Below are 18221 nucleotides of genomic sequence, written 5' to 3'. Positions count from 1 at the left end.
AACGCCTACAAACAGATCTGGGACAGCAAGTAAGTCACTCTCTTACTGAATATCCATGCCCGAAGAAAGCCATGCCGTTAAATCACAAAATCACACTCCCATCCACCTTTTATTTCCCCAGGGTCTTGACCTCCCCTCCCAGGTCCAACTGAATGGCTCTGTGGGAACAGATGACCACAACATCTGGGTGGCCATTTTGGATGCCAGTGTGGAGGGGCAACAGAGGGGTTCCCTGAGGCTGACCGCAGGGGCACGGTCTGGGCTGAGGCTAGAGGGACACCTCAGTCACAACCTCACGGCCCTTGAGGGGATACCGGGCCAGAGTAGGATAGTGGTGACCGGTAGTGGTAGGGCAGACTCACAGGGCTACGATACAGAGGTGGAGCTACAGCTGGGGGAATGTGCTGTGAGAGGCTCAGCGACGGTGATGACAAGGGACAACCTGAAGGGGGCAGTGGTGTACCACAACAACTGCACTGCACTACAGGTACCGGCACATTTTGATTAAAGTATTCTATTCTATTCTACTACCAACAGCTTTGACACTGTCTCGCACTGGGTACTGAGTTCCCCTAAGCACAGATTTAGGATCAGCTTCCTGATCCTATGTTGTAACCTGAACTATTTGGGTGAAAAGTGCGAAACTGAACTTAGATCAGCTCTTAGGTGCAACTTAATCATACACTGCTATGTTAATAACTACTAACTCTTCATCCATTTTCAACCAATGTTTGATTTTCCGGTCTATAATGTTGTATACCAAATATTTTATAGGAATGGGGTAGTCCAGTTAAGATGAAAGTTTCTTGGTCCTTGGTCATCACCCAGACACTCCTAGACACCCATGTCTCCATGGCGATGGATGAAAAGAAACTACAGGCTTTGATGGCACTGAAAACAACAAAGGTAGGCTACTGTTTTTTCCATACATTTCATAATTACAAACATTTCAGTGTTTCGAACGGCCTCTTCCGAACAATGCATGTTCATTGACTGATAAACATAGAGATGAATGAATAGATTTCAAGTACTGTGTCTACTTCTGTTTGTGTCTGCCAGGGTTGGCAGGAAGCATCAGCCCATCTCAACCACTCTGTGCCCCTGCTAGAAAGGGTGGGTCTCCCCGCCAATTCTGCCATGGCGACGCGCTCAGAGAGCCATGGCAACGGCTCTTACCACTGGCTCCTCTACTGCATCGTGGGTAGCCAACAGGTAACCTGATTAACAGCAGCTGTTTAGAGAGGAAACCACATAATTAAATATAACACTTATTTAGGGCCCTGTGTTTTGCGTAATCATGTGACATATCAATATTTTATCCTGCATTTTAAGCCTTATCCAAAAATGAGAATTTCACACCAAAAAATATAGCAATTGTCAGAGGATGGTACTGGACCAAAAGAAAAGGGAACAGTTGGATGAAAAAGCTTGAAATAAAGGTTAAAATCCAGGCATGGCACATAATTGCGCAAAACACAGGGCCTTAAGTATGATATTGTATCTCTACGGAGAAAACTGCCCTGTTGTATACTAGGGGGTGGGCGGGGTGCATCCCAATAGTCTAAAGTCGCTTCCTTTCCTAGACTCCTCTCCTTCATCTGCACTGGTCTGTAAACAAATTGCATCTTTTTTTATACCACAGCGTATATCAGGGAAAGAATGCAAAGAAGCAATTTTACACTATTGAGATGTACCCTAAGATGTGTCATTCTTTGTAGTCATAATGAATGTAGTAGTGAATGCAATATAATGATTATACCACCATATTCATTTTAGCCAATTTCACGTGTCTTTGGTATGTGTATATGTCCGTCTTTATGGTAAACACTTATTTTTAGTTCATTGAGGAGATGACCGTAGAGAGGTGTCAAGGGATGGTGAGGGTGAAGAGCATTGTCAATCACACTATGGAACTTCTGAAGACCTGGGGACTGCCAGAGAACAACAGTATCCAGGTTAGAGACGTCAGACTGCCGATCCAAGCCAAACCAACCTGAGCCGAGCTGTACTGGGTTGACCATAGTTGCTGGAACCAGGCTGGAAAGGACAATGTGAAAAAAACTATATCCAAGCCAACACAGTACGGTTCAGGTTGGCATGCTAATGTGAAAAGCGGGTTTAGAGGTTTAGATTCCTTGGCTAATATATCGATCTGTTTTTCTACTGTATCGTATTAGATAAGTATTCAATATGATGCCTTTGCTCTGCCTCCAGCTAGAGCTTGGTTCTGGGCAGGTGAGGAACCTGACCATTCAGTCCCAATTTGGAGCTCAGCTAGCAGGACTGGGGCTTCAGCTGAAGGACAGTCCATTGGCTACTGAACTGAGAGGCAACCTGTGGCACAGTTGGCTTTGGCTTCAAGAGAGAGGTTTTCCACAGACGATGGAGGTAAAGAGTTATGCCCAGTCTGAATATCTTTGGCAATATCTTCAGTGAATTGAGTGTGTTTGGCTGTGTGGGTGTTCCTGCAGTACATTTCAATTCTCTTCATCTTTACTGATTAGGGGTGAGTTTCCCAAAAACAAACAATGAACTTCATGCTTAATGATTTTCGGGAAACTTAGCCCTGAAAACAAGTGCAGATGAAGGAAAGAAGACAAGGATCCTTGGTCTAATGATCTATCCTTGGTGTAATCGAACCCGCTTTCTCTTGCTCCCCACCCCACCGTCTTTCCTCCCCTTCCCTCTGTCCTTTTCCTCTCCTCCCTCTCCCAGGCCCTATGCTCCACACGCAGGGTGCTGTCTCAGCTGAGGTCCAGGGCTCACCTCTCTGTGGATGGTCACAGGCTGCTGGGCTCTGGCCTGAACATCAGTGTAGCTGATGGACATCTAGCCATGCTGCTCTCTCTGACCCCTCCCTCATCACCGCGTACAGACTTGCCATATAGTCTGGACACAGCCCTGACCGCCCAATTCACAGGTTAGCACACTCACCCAGCTAACGTCACGGAAAGTGGACCTATTTGTAACGTTCGCTATTGGTCAAACATGTCCTATGTAACGTTCTGTCTTAACCAATCTGTGACATGTCTGGAATCTCCTTGAAGTTCAGTATGTACACAGTTATGCATTTTCTCCACTAGCCTACTTCTCCTTAGTGCCCTAATTCATTCCCCTCCATAGGGCCCATGAGGAGTGTTTCAGTGGACCTGCACTGTAAGGGGAGACGGGTGCGTGTTGTTGGGGATGTGAGGGGCTGGAGAACCTATGGAGGGTCCATGGAGGCCAGAGCCACAATAGAACACAGTTTACAGGGTCAGACCAGCCCTATTCTACAGGTAGGCTGGCTGACACACACACACACACACACACACACACACACACACACACACACACACACACACACACACACACACACACACACACACACACACACAATGCTTCGCTAACAGACATACTGGTAAGGTAGACTGACACGTGTGTGTGTCTGCGTGTAGGTGGAGGCCTGGGGAAGACTGACTGACTCTCAGCTCAGGTGCTCTGTAGCTGTGAACCCTGATCTCAGCTCCTCTGTGGCTCTCATCATTCAGGGACATCATCTACCAGACAGGTATGATGACACACACACACACAGACACACAAACACAAAGCAACATGCGCTTGGTTGATGTTTGTGCTCGTGTCTAGTAAGGAGCTGATGGTGAAGGTGGTCCAGAATATCCCACAGTTGCTGCTCTATCTGCCCACGCAACTCAACTCCAGATCTCAGGTGTGTGGTACAGTGTGTGTGTGTGTGTGTGTGTGTGTGTGTGTGTGTGTGTGTGTGTGTGTGTGTGTGTGTGTGTGTGTGTGTGTGTTCGTTAATTCTCACACCTACTGCTGCCATTTTCACCGCCGTCATGCTAGCTAGAGAGAGATTGCGTTCAGACAGTTTTGTAGTGCAACTCCAGCTAAAATCGAAACATTTCTGTAAGGCATAAGCTCAGAAATACGGGTTTGATCAAAGAGGAAACTGTAAAAGAGTTGGTTGTTTCGGAGTGTGTCTCGACTCCCCGCTGCACATTGCAGATGGTTGACATTTGTTTGCAAGGATGAGACCTCTTCATCAGAAACCATGTCATGTTGATTTCACCAGAGACCGCTTTAATGATTTAAATAGAGTTGAAGGGTCCTCAGCAGAAATCCTTTACTCAAGGAAGACTCTTGTCCATTGAGATATCCTGCTGACGCATCAGGAAATGGAATGGTAAGATTTTGCCATTTTTATCATTGTTAAGAACATCTGATAAATGACTAAAGTGTCAATGTAAAATTATTAATAGTATTTGGCAATAATCATCATTGAGTGTTGTTGATGGTAGGATGCTGTTGTAGACCTAATATTCTTATTTTGTTTTTAGATGAAAAGCACAGATGTTGGATGCTACACTTGAAGTCCCAGAAATGACTGTTTGCCTATGACCTGACCCCCTTGTACGATCCATTTGTATGATCATCTGGACAGAGCAATTTGTATAGAGGTCCAGTTCAAATGCTTATCCTAAGCAGTCCAACCATTTGTTTAGCAGTTGCTCAAATGACACCTGTTGGCAGGCTATTGTTACTTGATGTGCTGTTTTTCTATACCTGTGTGAGTGCCAACTCTGAATGAATGGCCTTTGACCCCAGCCCAGGCATCAGCAGGGAGGTGGATGCTCTTACAACAGAGCAAGACTGGAATGATTCCACATACTGGTTGTACTAGGCAGTCTACTTTATTCATTAAAACATGGTGTCATAATTATATTTGGAGGACAAAACTGTGATTCGATGTATACAAACACAGAAATAAGGGTTGACATAATCTATATACAGCAGAACAACGTTAAAAATGTACAGTATTCACATGTATTTCTTTGCTCTTTCAAGCCTGCTTTGGCAAATGTCTGCCGGCGAGCCACAGCTACACCAGGCTGGACAAGTGTTGCAGACAGCTTGTTAGTACCCACATTAGGGTGAAGCTAGCATAGCTAGGAGAGTACCGCTTGTATAGTCAAAACCCCTGTAAGCAGCGCGATTCATGTTGAGTACACCGATGCTTCAGGCTGTAAAATCAGTCATGGGAAACTGCGTACATGGAGTGTGGAAGTTGGCGTGGCGAAAGAAGTGGGAGGATCAACACAAGTGTGTGTATGAAAAGCGAATCAGCTAATTGGGCAGATTTGTTGCCACTGAAGACCGTTTTGCGTGACTGACTGGGCTGCACGACAAGTCGATAAACCGGTGTGAGTGACTAGTGCCGACCTGAGCTCCTTCCCACTGGGCAGCTGTATCACGGTGTCGCTGGCGGTAACATGATCTAACATGGCAACCAGAGCACTGCTGTTCTATAGAGGTGCCTGCCGACCTGAGGTGTTTCCCACTGGGCAGCTTTATCACGGAGTTGCCGTTGGTAACATTAGCTAACATGGCAACTAGAGCACTGGTGTTGCATAGAGGTTCTTCCTACTGGGCAGCTTTATCACGGAGTTGCCGTTGGTAACATTAGCTAACATGGCAACTAGAGCACTGGTGTTGCATAGAGGTTCTTCCTACTGGGCAGCTTTATCACGGAGTTGCCGTTGGTAACATTAGCTAACATGGCAACTAGAGCACTGGTGTTGCATAGAGGTTCTTCCTACTGGGCAGCTTTATCACGGAGTTGCCGTTGGTAACATTAGCTAACATGGCAACTAGAGCACTGGTGTTGCATAGAGGTTCTTCCTACTGGGCAGCTTTATCACGGAGTTGCCGTTGGTAACATTAGCTAACATGGCAACTAGAGCACTGGTGTTGCATAGAGGTTCTTCCTACTGGGCAGCTTTATCACGGAGTTGCCGTTGGTAACATTAGCTAACATGGCAACTAGAGCACTGGTGTTGCATAGAGGTTCTTCCTACTGGGCAGCTTTATCACGGAGTTGCCGTTGGTAACATTAGCTAACATGGCAACTAGAGCACTGGTGTTGCATAGAGGTTCTTCCTACTGGGCAGCTTTATCACGGAGTTGCCGTTGGTAACATTAGCTAACATGGCAACTAGAGCACTGGTGTTGCATAGAGGTTCTTCCTACTGGGCAGCTTTATCACGGAGTTGCCGTTGGTAACATTAGCTAACATGGCAACTAGAGCACTGGTGTTGCATAGAGGTTCTTCCTACTGGGAAGCTTTATCATGGTGTCGCCGTTGGTAGATAAAATAATGGGTGGGGGGAATACATTTATTTCAAGTAGAATAGCAGCCTACACAAGAAATAATAAATAACATTGATAACCATCTAGATGTCACCTTGATACTACTCAATGGGGAGGGCATGAACAGAAACAACACCGAGACACAGTGTCCTTCGCTCCCGCTTGCCAAGGACTGTTGTTCCGCAACGGGGTGGAAATTAGCTACCTAGTGTATCCAATATCAGGGTGACAGTCACAGTAAGCACACACATACAAGCATCAGTACTTTTAATACAAATAAATAATAATGTTTATTTATGTGAAAATGTACAATTACTTGTAACAGTGAAATACGACTGACTCATCCTCTGGCTTGAAAACAGAACTAACTCAAACTAAACTCTCATGGTACGGTAGTTGCATAGCAAGAAGCAAAAAACAAACCACTCAATCAAAACTGTCTAACCAATAACGGAGCGCTGATGTTAGACCCATCGCTGTTGATCAACCCACTTCTTTCGTCACGCCCACTTTGAGACACACTCCAAGTATGCACACCCATACTTGTCATTTCATAAAGTAGGCTCAACTGTTGACTTATTTATACTCGTGTGTGTGTGTCCTAGTGTCATTTAGTGATAATTTATAGGGTGTCATGCACCCATTATTTTAGAGGGGGCATGAAGTACTTGAGAATGGAGGGTGGGTGTCCAGAGGGGGCTGGCTGGATCATTTTTCATTTTTCAAACAGCTGAAACAGCTTTTTCCTGCAATCTAGAGTCATAATCATTGTGCCTAATTGTATGTAAAAAATATGTCTATTTTCTGCATAGGTTATCTAAGCATACCTCTTGACCTGTTTATTTGTCATTTTAAATAACGATGCACATTGATTCTTTAAGAACTTTTATGCCTTTTATGCATTTAGTACAACTGCCACAATGGTATATAGTATCATAACCCGAGAACTAAAGCAATTTTTGTATTTTCTAAAGTCTAGTAACCTTGCTAGCAGGCATGCCAGCTGAGATAGTTAGACAAGCTACTCTAAATAAAGCAAAGCCAGATCAGACTCATTAGCTGAGATTGCACCAATCACACCTACCATATTTGGTACACACCTACTGCTAGTATGCGGTTTGCTTCTTTTGCTCCCACTACCAACCCAGCCTCCACCTTTTAGGTTCTGTTTTCCTGCTGGGGGATTGGTATAGCTTACCGCACTCACTGCTTGTAGGTCATTTTATATATTGAAGCTTTGCTTGGGCCGTGAGCTACCCTGAAGGAGCAGAGCCTATATTGCCAAGACTTGCATGATTCATTCTTTAATAAATGGTTCAACATATTTCTACGTGGTGGCTCCTTTCTGAACTTGGCTTGGTAGTTAGTTATGAGGTTGCGATATTGGGAACCTATAAAGCCGGGCTAGCTAAAGCCAAGTTCATAAAATCGCTAGGTGGCTAGTATTACAGAGAAACGACCAAACGTTTTCATTTGATTTATCCATCAAGAAGGAATCAATAGGCTACATAGCTCGATCAAAACAATTTACAAACATACTGTACCTCCTGCGAGTCCTGCTCATCAGTGCTGTGTGTGTCACTCGATACTTACTCTCTGATATTGTCTGCACGCACTAGAGTATCTAGCGTCCTGCTTAGCAAACACTATATATACAAAAGTATATGGACACCCCTTCAAATGAGTAGATTCGGCTATTTCAGCCACACCTGTTGCTGACATAAAATTGAGCACACAGCCATGCAATCGCCATAGACAAACATGAACAGTAGAATGGCCTTACTGAAGAGCTTAGTGACTTTCAACGTGGCAGCCTCATAGGATGCCACCTTTCCAACAAGTCAGTTGATTCATATTTCTGCTCTGCTAGAGCTTCCCCGGTCAACTGTAAGTGCTGTTATTGTGAAGTGGAAATGTCTAGGAACAACAATGGCTCAGCCACGAAGTGGTAGGCCGCACAAGCTCACAGAACGGGACCGCTGAGTGCGTAGCGTGTAAAAATCGTCTGTCCTCGCTTGCAACACTCCCTACCGAGTTCCAAACTGCCTCTGGAAAAAATGTCAGCACAAGAACTGTTCATCGGGAGCTTAATGAAATGGGTTCTCTGGAGTAATGAATCACGCTTCACCATCTGGCAGTCTGACAGACAAATCTGGGTTTGGCTGATGCCAGGAGAACGCTACCTGCCCCAATGCATAGTGCCAACTGTAGAGTTTGGTGGAGGAGAAATAATGGGCTGGGTCTGTTTTTCATGGTTCGGGCTAGGCCCCTTCCAGTGAAGGGAAATCTTAACGCTACAGCATACAATGACATTCTAGGTGACTCTGTGCTTCCAACTTTGTAGCAACAGTTTGGGGAAGGCCCTTTCCTGTTTCAGTATAGAAATGCCTCTGTGCATAAAGTGAAGTCCATACAGAAATGGTTTGTCGAGACCAGTGTGGAAGAACTTGACTGGCCTGCACAGAGCCCTGACCTCAACCTCATCGAACACCTTTGGTATGAATTGGAACGCCGACTGTGACCAAGGCCTAATTGCAAATCAGTACCCGACCTCACTAATGCTCTTGTTGCTGAATGGAAGCAAGTCCCCGCAGCAATGTTCCAACATCTAGTGGAAAGCCTTCTCAGAAGAGTGTAGGCTGTTATAGCATCAAAGGGGGGACCAACTCCATATTAATACCCATGATTTTGGAATGAGATGTACGACAAGCAGGTGTCCACATACTTTTGGTAATGTCGTGTATCTTTGCTCCTCAGTGCACTTTGGAAGGAACCACTTACTAGGGGGAATATGGGGGGGTTAGGGTTTAGGGTAGAAAAGTCCCAAGGAATCTGGATAGCACTGTCCTTAAACACTTGGGATGCTGCAAATGTTTAGTAACGATATGATACAGCACACTGGCTGGTTCGTGGGTGGGTTGGTCTGGGAGGAGGGGTGTGTGTGTGTGGCAACGCACTGCCTTTGGTGCGCAACATGTTGGCCGTTCTCGCTGGAACTTGGCGGCATGGAAGGCCCGCGGGCCTTGTGTTTGACAAATGTGGCTTAGTCTAACAGAGTTCCCCTGTTTCTGTGTTCAGTTGAACCAGTCAGGCTCCAGTGTCAGGGGGATGGTGGAGCTGCAGTCGGGCAAGAGGAAGCTGTGGGCTCTGGGGGAGCTGGCTGTCACTGAGGGCGGCTACCGTCAAGCCCTGGAGCTCAACCACACCTACCCACAGGTAGGCACTCATTCACTGTACTAGCGGTCTCCTAGTTATGAGTTCACTCACTAAACACATTGGCCAAGTCCAAAAACAAACCTATTCAGTGTTTTTAGGTGCTATATAGGTGTAAGCTTTTTTAAGTCTGTTGGAAGACCAGGTTCCTTCAGATATCTAGTTCCTTCAGATCCGCAAACAATGTAATTACACAGTGAAATATTTCAAAATGATCTGCAAATGCTAAAATTATGCATTCTGAATAACCGTTCCTACCGTGCCACCATCACAGCTGTCATACTAATACTTTGCAATGTACTTATTACCAGGGTCGAGGTCAGTTTTTATTTCAATTCAGTCAATTCAGGAGGTTAAACTGAAATTCAAATTTACCTCAGTGTAATTGGAACATTAGACGAAATTGGAATCGGAATTTCAGTTGAATTCCTCAATTGAAATGTTTTTGACCATGCGATTGGTTGTGTTGTTAGCTGAAGCCCCTGCCCAGGAACATTGCAGTGAGGATGTCGTACGAGGCAAGGAACTGGAGCCACCAGCTGCAGCATTGGGCCGTGTGGGGCGGTCAGGAGTTCAACATGGCAGGCCTCTACTCTGCCCCTCCAGGACTGCAGCTGGGAGACCGCACACTCAAGGGTACTATACACTATGGGCCAGTTTCCCAGACATGTATAACCAGCTTATAATGTCTTATAATCATGTTATAATAGTACTTGACTAAATACCAGCCATTTTGAATCTGTTGGAATGTACATATAAAATAATAACATCATGCCTTATTATAAGACATAAGACATCATCTAGGCTCTTATATACTTATAAGAACTTAGAAAACATTATACCTGCGCTCTAAGTTTAACTATGTGACATGTTTCCTTGTCCTCAGTTCAGATTGCGTCTGTGCGTCACGGGTGCAGTCTGGATGTGGCGTTAGAGCGTTCCCTCCATGGTAGACTGGACAGTGTTGTGCTGGGCTGGAACAGACATGGAAGACGGGAGGAGGTGAGACTGGTTACACTACTGAGCTATGAGCTGAGAGTCAACAACGTATTGGATCATTGGAATGAATTGATGTGTGAATGAATGAATAAATGACTGGATGAATGAGTGGATGAGTGAATGAATGAATGAATGAATGAGTATACTGTTTGATCCCCAGTAGGGTTTTTCAGGCTGCAGTAGAATCCTCCAACTGGGATTCTTGAAATAACAGGGCATTTTTGGAAAGCTTTGGGAATTTTGCAACCTTAATCCCCAGAGAGGATGCCTGAAGGAGACAATCACATCCTATGTGCCTGTATAGGATGATTATAGTGCTTTGTTTTGTCTTTCTGGAATGTGTTATTGTGGACCTGATGGTGTCTGTGTTTGTTCAGGTTCGAGCTCTCTCCTTGTGGAGGGGTCAGGGGGAGAGTAGTGAGACAACATTGGAGCTGAGACAGCCATTCACCCTAACACTCTCCCAACTCTACCTCCACACAATCTCACACGCCTCGGCCACAGAGCAAAGAAGCAACCATCAGGTACCGGCAAGATACACACGTGCACACACCACACGCACGCATCAATATAATTGATTTATGACGCGCGCGCGTGTGTGTGTCTCTCTCTTTCTCTCGCTCTCTGCGAGCTCAGACCCATGTCTCCTGGGACAGTGGCTCTCCTGTGAATGTTTCCCTCACCCTCAGCCAGCAGTGGCTGGACAGCTTCAGCAGGGGGCAGGCCTGTGCCCGCTTCTCTCCTGCGCAGGTACAACCATAGACATACAATATCATGTCCTATTTAAGCCTGTGGGTACAAATTCCCACTCTAGTACCCATCTATTGTTGACGGTTCCCACTAGTTAATAAAGGTTGAACAGGGATGCATTTCCTAAAACGTTAAGATTGGTAGGCAGTGGATGAACAACGATCGACTTAAGAGGATCTTAATGCTACAGCCAAGATGTGTTTCCTTTTTCTAATCTTTCATCTGGAGCTCACCTGGAGTGTGTGCGCGTGTGTGACCTACAGGAAGTGGTCCCTTCCCTGGTGGCTGTTGAGGGATGTGTCTCAGTGGCCAAGGAAGGGAACTCCTACTCCCAGAATGCTGAGCTGAAGTGGGGCGACAAGAGCCTCAGACAAAGCATGAACTACCAGGTACTGAGACACAGGTCAGGTCATTATTGTAAAAGATCAAGTGTTCTCCGTGACTTCCCTGGTTAAATAGAGCCACGCCATTTATTTTTTTCAGGTGATCAGTGCAGAGAAATCGCTAATCTGGATCACATAACGAGTGGTTATTTGGGACGCAAATCATCTATGCCTCTTGTTCCATTTAAAGGGTTAATGGTGTAGTCTATAGAATGTGTGTTGTATGTTTCCACAGTGGAGTGCCACAGGACTACACACCCTCCAGCTGGAGGCTGGAGCAGAGAACGTGTCTCCCGCCCCCTGTCCCTCACACACCCTGCTGGCCCAGTTCCACACCAACCTCAGAGACAGGATGGAGCACCACATACAGGTGGGCCTCTGTCCCCCGCACCTGGTGAGTATGTCATCGTGTTAGGTCATCGTCGACCTAACTTAATTATTATGCTGTTATACAGAGACAGAGTAAGCACTTAGTACAACCAGTTAGCTTTTGTGTGTGTGTGTGTGTGTGTGTGTGTGTGTGTGTGTGTGTGTGTGTGTGTGTGTGTGTGTGTGTGTGTGTGTGTGTGTGTGTGTGTGTGTGTGTGTGTGTGTGTGTGTGTCTGTCTGTCTGTACCTATATGTCAGTCTCTTGGCTGGTCTGGGTACCACAGAGTGAACATAGGGACAGAGCTGCTGTACAGCAAGACCCGTCTCTCTCTGGCGGGACAGCCACACTGCAGCCTCACCCTGGCTCTCACCAACTCCTCTACCGCACACAGCACCAACATATCACTGGTAACTGAGGTGAGCACTGACATTATTATGAGGTGAGCACTGACATTATGGGCATTGTATGTTTATTATATTAAATATGCATGACTGTATTATAGCAAGGGCATGGGGCAAGGTCAGGTGTTCATACCATTGGATGTTATAGCCATCTGTGTCTGCACCGTGTAAAGTATTTACCTTTTTACCTGTGTGTGTGTGTGTCTGTCCGTCTGTCTGCCTGCCTGTCTGTGCTGTAGTCTAAGGTGGGTAACTGGAGTGTGAAGGTAGGGGGCAGTGCCCTCTCCTCCCTGCTGGGTCCTGGGGTGCAGATCCAGGTCAGACTCGACCGCAGTGAGCAGGTGTGGCTGAGGGGGGCGCTAGAGGGACGCTGTCTACATGCCACAGCTGGATATGGGAACGGTAATATACAGAAGGCTTGAAGATTGAGGACAAAATAAGTTGTGGCTGGAAGTATTGGGCTTGCCCGTTGCATAGCTTTCATCTCAATAGATCATGTCATGATCTAAGATTTTACTTGACTTTGGCGTTCATAATTGTGTCTTTGGTGTCTTTGGTGTGTGTGTGTGTGTGTGTGTGTGTGTGTGTGTGTGTGTGTGTGTGTGTGTGTGTGTGTGTGTGTGTGTGTGTGTGTGTGTGTGTGTGTGTGTGTGTGTGTGTGTGTGTGTGTGTGTGTGTGTGTGTGTGTGTGTGTGTGTGCAGGTATAGGACCAGATCAGGACCTCACAGTGGCACTGTGTCTGGAGGGCCGACGGAAGTTAGGCCTAACCCTTGAAGTACTGAGACGAGAGGACGGGACTCTGCTTGAGTCACTCACGTCTGTCTCTGTGGGCACAGCCAATCAGAGCCTGTGGTTACGGGCCAGGGGATGTGCAGAGAGCCTATTGGCAGTGGAGGTAAGAGATTTACACCCAATAGAAAGCAACCGTTGATCTGTCTCATAAAAACACGAGACATCCTGTCAGACTTCCTGAAACCAGTTTCTTGATTATCCCACTATTTAAATGCCGTCTCCAGGCTCAGGTCCACCATTTGGGCTCTCAGATGAGAAAGAAGATCTTGGAGAGAGTGCAGACGTTACAGCACCTCCTGACAGAATTCGGGCGGCAGGTTTGCTTTGGAAATTCATTTACTTCCGTGGTATATGACTTACTTGAATACACAGTCCCTTACTTGAATGCCCTAATTGTATTATTAAGTAGCTCAGTCAAAAACAAATGTTAATACTCCGTAGATTAATCCACTAATGTTTCTTAACAGCTTTCTAACAATTATGCCCTGTAATCCTGCTGCTACTAGTCTAAGGACATTGAATTGCTTCAGGAGCTGAGCGGCGCAGCCTTACGTTTTACCCAGAGAACAGAGGCCCTGCTGGGGCAGAGAGAGGGAGGAGCGTGGGGCTCCTGGAGGACCAGCCGACTACGCCACGCTCTGACTCACAGTCTGCCACGCCTCCTCCTCCTACTACAGCACGCCTCTCAGCTTGGACAGCATGAGCTCAGGAGTGAGTGAACTTTGACCTATTGTTAGGAGTCTAACGCTGTCATAAACTTATCTTTACCTAACCACTAGGGTTTATGCTATCAGTCTGGTAATGTCACTCACTTGTTTATGAAGTTTATGGAGATTCAGTGTCTCTGCGTGAGTAAGTGAGTGTTTGTGTCTGTGTGTGTGCATATGTGTGTGTCTGTGTGTGTGACTGTGTGTGTGCATATGCGTGTGTCTCTGTGTGTGTGTGTGTGTGTGTGTGTGTGTGTCTGTGTGTGTGTGTGTGCATATGCGTGTACAGTACATACCTACACCTTCTAACTTTGCCACCTCCATTATCCCCATTCCCAGGACCACTGGCCACTATAGCCGGGGCGTACCATGATGTGACAGGCCAGAAGGTAGACTCTGTATGGAGGGAGGCTGTGTCCATGTGGACTGACAGACTGGTGGAGCTCCTACCCCCCCTACTGGAGAACCCTCATCTTAGACCAGTAGCCCAGTTCACCCTCACTACCCTCAGCACTATCCTGGATGTGGTGAGTTTATGGTGGAGAGAGACACAATACTAGATAAGGGGAATAATCGATTGGTATGGCAGCCATTTGGAGAAAATTGTGTGGTTGTAGGAGTAACGAAGGAGTTTATTTCTGGCAATTTACGCTTGCATATTTGTACCAGGTGAGCCATCAGACTGGCCACTGGGCAGAGTTGAGGTTGGCAGTAGCCTTGGCGGGGGTCAGAAGACGATTGGCCTCTGTGTACAAACTCTCCGCAAGGTACGAACTCTACCCGAGCTTCTATTTCTGTTTGTTAACCATATTATTTTTGTATAAAATTAAAGAATATCCTTAAACATTTCCTGGACTGGGTTTATCATGTACTTGAGCGACACGGAACCTGACTGTTGCATGTTTCTGTTGAGACAGGCAGAAGACACATTTCTGTTCTTACAAAAATGGACAAGAAAGTATCTCTTTCATTCTATTCTACTCCCCCAGTGACTGCTCTGTGTCTGTAACTATACCCCTGCCCCTGGCACGAGGCCCTTGGTCCAGGATGGAGAAGTTCGGGGTGGTAGAGGTCCTTCTGGAGGAGTGGCTCCTCAGGCCCTTGCAGGCCCTCACCTCCCTCAGGCCCACCGCCGAGCTCTACCGCCTGAAACGGAAGATCACGGACAGCCCCTTCTGCCGTGAGCTAGGCCGCCGTTTTGAATAGGGATTGGAGCCGTGGGCTCTTTCTCAATGTATGTTCCCATGCATTCTCTCGCCTCATCTTCTTGCCAACCTTGGACCTTCTCCTCCAATAGCGTTGAGAAGGAGGTGAGGAGACAGGACGCGAGGAATTGAGGAAAGATTCGTTGAGAATTTGTGTATTTATTGGGCCGTTGTTTTAATACCTCTAAAATGCATCATTGGTCTCATCCATCCTTTGTGGTATTGGCTGATCCCTCTCTCCGTCCCTCCTTCCACCAGATGAAGCTCTGTTGGTGGCCAACCAGTTTGTGGTGTCGTTCGACGGCCACCTATATGAGCTGCCAGGCCCGTGTCCAGTCATCCTAGCCCACGATGTCACTCAGGATGACTCCTTCACTGTGCTGCTAGGTCCAGACTCCAGCTCACAGCACACTCTGTTGGTGCGGATGAATAACAGCACTGTTGCCATCCACCACAATGGAGAGGTACAGGACTTTATAATAAACTGTTTTTACACTGTTCTCTAATTACATTTTTGAAAGGATGATTTGATAAAACATGTATTATTTTCCTATTATTGCAGGTGAAATTCAATTGTCATGTCACACAGACATCCTACAGTGATAATGGACTGGTCATCAGGAAAGAGGGGAATGTTGTCGAGGTGTCCAATCAGAATGGAGCGCAGGTGTCATGTGACCCATCGCTCGACCTGTGCCGCCTGACTCTGGATGGCTGGCTACATGGTATGAACGTGATTCAAAAGAAGACATTTGCGCACCATTAACCTTTTGATAACAATAATGACTGTTTTGGTTTACTGAGAATCCCATGTCATATTCATTCCGGTGTATGGTAGTAGTATTTAGTTCAAGCAGAAGTAATTAGTGACTCCTTCACTGTCTCTATGCCATTCATTGTCTTTGATTGTCTATGCAGGTGTGTCCACTGGTGTCCTAGGGACCAATGACAATGAAGCAGGAAATGACTTCCCTCTTCCTGATGGCTCCCAGGCTGACAACATGGCTGACTTTATGCACAGCTGGCAGGTAGGACAAGACACATTTGACACATTATGGCTTTACAGTTATAGCAGCCTACATAAATAATAACATGTATGAATGTGCTTTTCATTCTCATTCCCTTGTGTTTGTGCTGACAGATCAGTCCTGAGTGTGGCAGTGTACCACAGATAGCAGAGCCCTGTTCTAAGTCGACTGCCGACTCTCTGAGCTGTGACTTTCTCTTCTCTGCCCGTGACTCTCCACTGGGCTCTTGCTTCAGAGTGGTGAGGACAGCTTTACACAAACACACTTTAATCAAGACAGGGTCCGGGTGAAGGTGGGCGCTGCTGCCTTGTATAGGTGGACCTGGTCGTAAAGGCTGTTCATGTCCAGGGTGGAGTGGTGGGCCAGGTATTTGGTTTTGAGGCACAGTCACGGGAAATACTTGTTTACCCGCTGTATGGTAGCAGGGTGGAAGTCTTTTCGTGGTAGCAAGGTGTAGATAACCACTTGTGCGTTGGGGAAAGTAGAATAAGCTTTTTCAATCACTCCCTTTAGTGCTGTGGCCACCCTTTCCTGCTGTGCTCTCAGATTGTTTGTGCCTGTGTGTATTATTATGTGGCTGGGTGACCCTAGTTGGTCCTCAGACAGAAGGTCTAGGGCGCACTGGGTGTTTGGACACCAGAGTTTAGACACTGTTTATTTTCTTGTATATATTTCCCGTTTGAGTATATAAGGAGTACAGTCTGTGGCTTATGTATGTCCTCAGCGGGTGTGGGGGTGTTGTCAGGAGCGCTATCAGGGTGGCTGACGGGGGGGGTGCTCAGACGGGGTGGGATCCCCTGGGCTTGAGGTTCTTCATTTGTCTGTCCTGCTGTGATGTCAAGGTTATGGTCCGGGGTTGGGGTGGACTGTTCTGCTGTGGTGTCAAGACTTTCGTCGGGAGCTGAGGTGCTGTTCTGCTGGCTTCTCTGCGGTGGTGGCCACCTCTCTAATGGGTTGTTCTCTGTCACACGCCATCCCCCTCAACCTCTCCTCCAGCACTCTGATCCTTTCATCTAGTGCTCTGTTCTTCTCCTGCTCTTTCTCCTGTTGATGTTGTCTCACCACAGTCCAGAGTGCAGATATGTCTCTCTCCGGGTCTGGTTGATGGGGTGTTGTTGAGCTGGAGGATTTTTTGTGCTGACTGAAGTGTGTTCACCTCCTGTTCCAGCTCCACCTGCCTTACCTCCAGCTGAGTGAATGTATCCTTCATTTCAATGAGGGAGTAGTACTCTGTGCTGGAAGGTTGACATTCTGCTTGAGGTTGCTCGTCTGTGGCGTTGTTTAATGAAGAGGTCTGGTCTGACACACTCGGGGTATCTTTCTCAGAGATCCTGTTGAGCTATTTCTTTGATAATGTGAAAGTCCAGCTGAAACTGTTTGGGGTTTCCCTGTACCATTACTGTTCCAGATTTGTACATGTTCACATTTTTTGACTCCGAGTCCTCGTTGTCTAGTATCCACCCGGCCTCTTAACATATGGGTAGTGTGTTAATATAGCACTGTGCCATACCAGGGGATGGTCTGTGTGAAAGATGAATTTGCTTATGTTCCAATTATTATAACAGTCAGCAAAAAGTGTCTCTTGATTTTCCATAAGGAGCTTCATTTTGTACTCTTTTCGTGCCTTATCATTTTTTACAATTTGAGGGTACTGTATTTTAATTACCTCTGAACAGCAGGAGGCGGCTTCAAAGCCCTCTGCATTTGGTTGGGGTCGCCTGTTTGATTCTCCTGCCATTGTTGGGCTAAAGGGCTTTGACACCTCTCATTTCACATGTCAGTGCTAATTGAAGTTGTATCTCTTTGTCCTAGCAAGCTTGGTAGCCTTAACTTAGCATTCAGTCCTTATAAAGTAAAATATATCATTGTAATGTATTTTTCTTGGCTTTTAAAAATAAAAAATAGCTTCAGATTGAACATTACTCACTCAGTTCCAGGTTGGATGGTGTTTTCAGGTTTCTGTTTGTTTGCCAGAGCATTTGCTGTATAGCTTGGGAATAATAATCCTTCGTAGTAGGAATGCTTCAAGGTAATTCCATCCAAATCAGGCTGTAGGTTTGAAGTTTTGATTTGGAGTGAAGGTTATGTTGTGGAGGGTAACATCCTGTATACAGTGGGGCAAAAAAGTATTTAGTCAGCCACCAATTGTGCAAGTTCTCCCACTTAAAAAGATGAGAGAGGCCTGTAATTTTCATCATAGGTACACTTCAACTATGACAGAC

The sequence above is a fragment of the Salvelinus namaycush genome, chromosome 11 (genome assembly GCF_016432855.1).
Source record: "Salvelinus namaycush isolate Seneca chromosome 11, SaNama_1.0, whole genome shotgun sequence".
Lineage (NCBI taxonomy): Eukaryota > Metazoa > Chordata > Actinopteri > Salmoniformes > Salmonidae > Salvelinus > Salvelinus namaycush.
Note: the sequence above shows the minus strand (reverse complement) of the source record.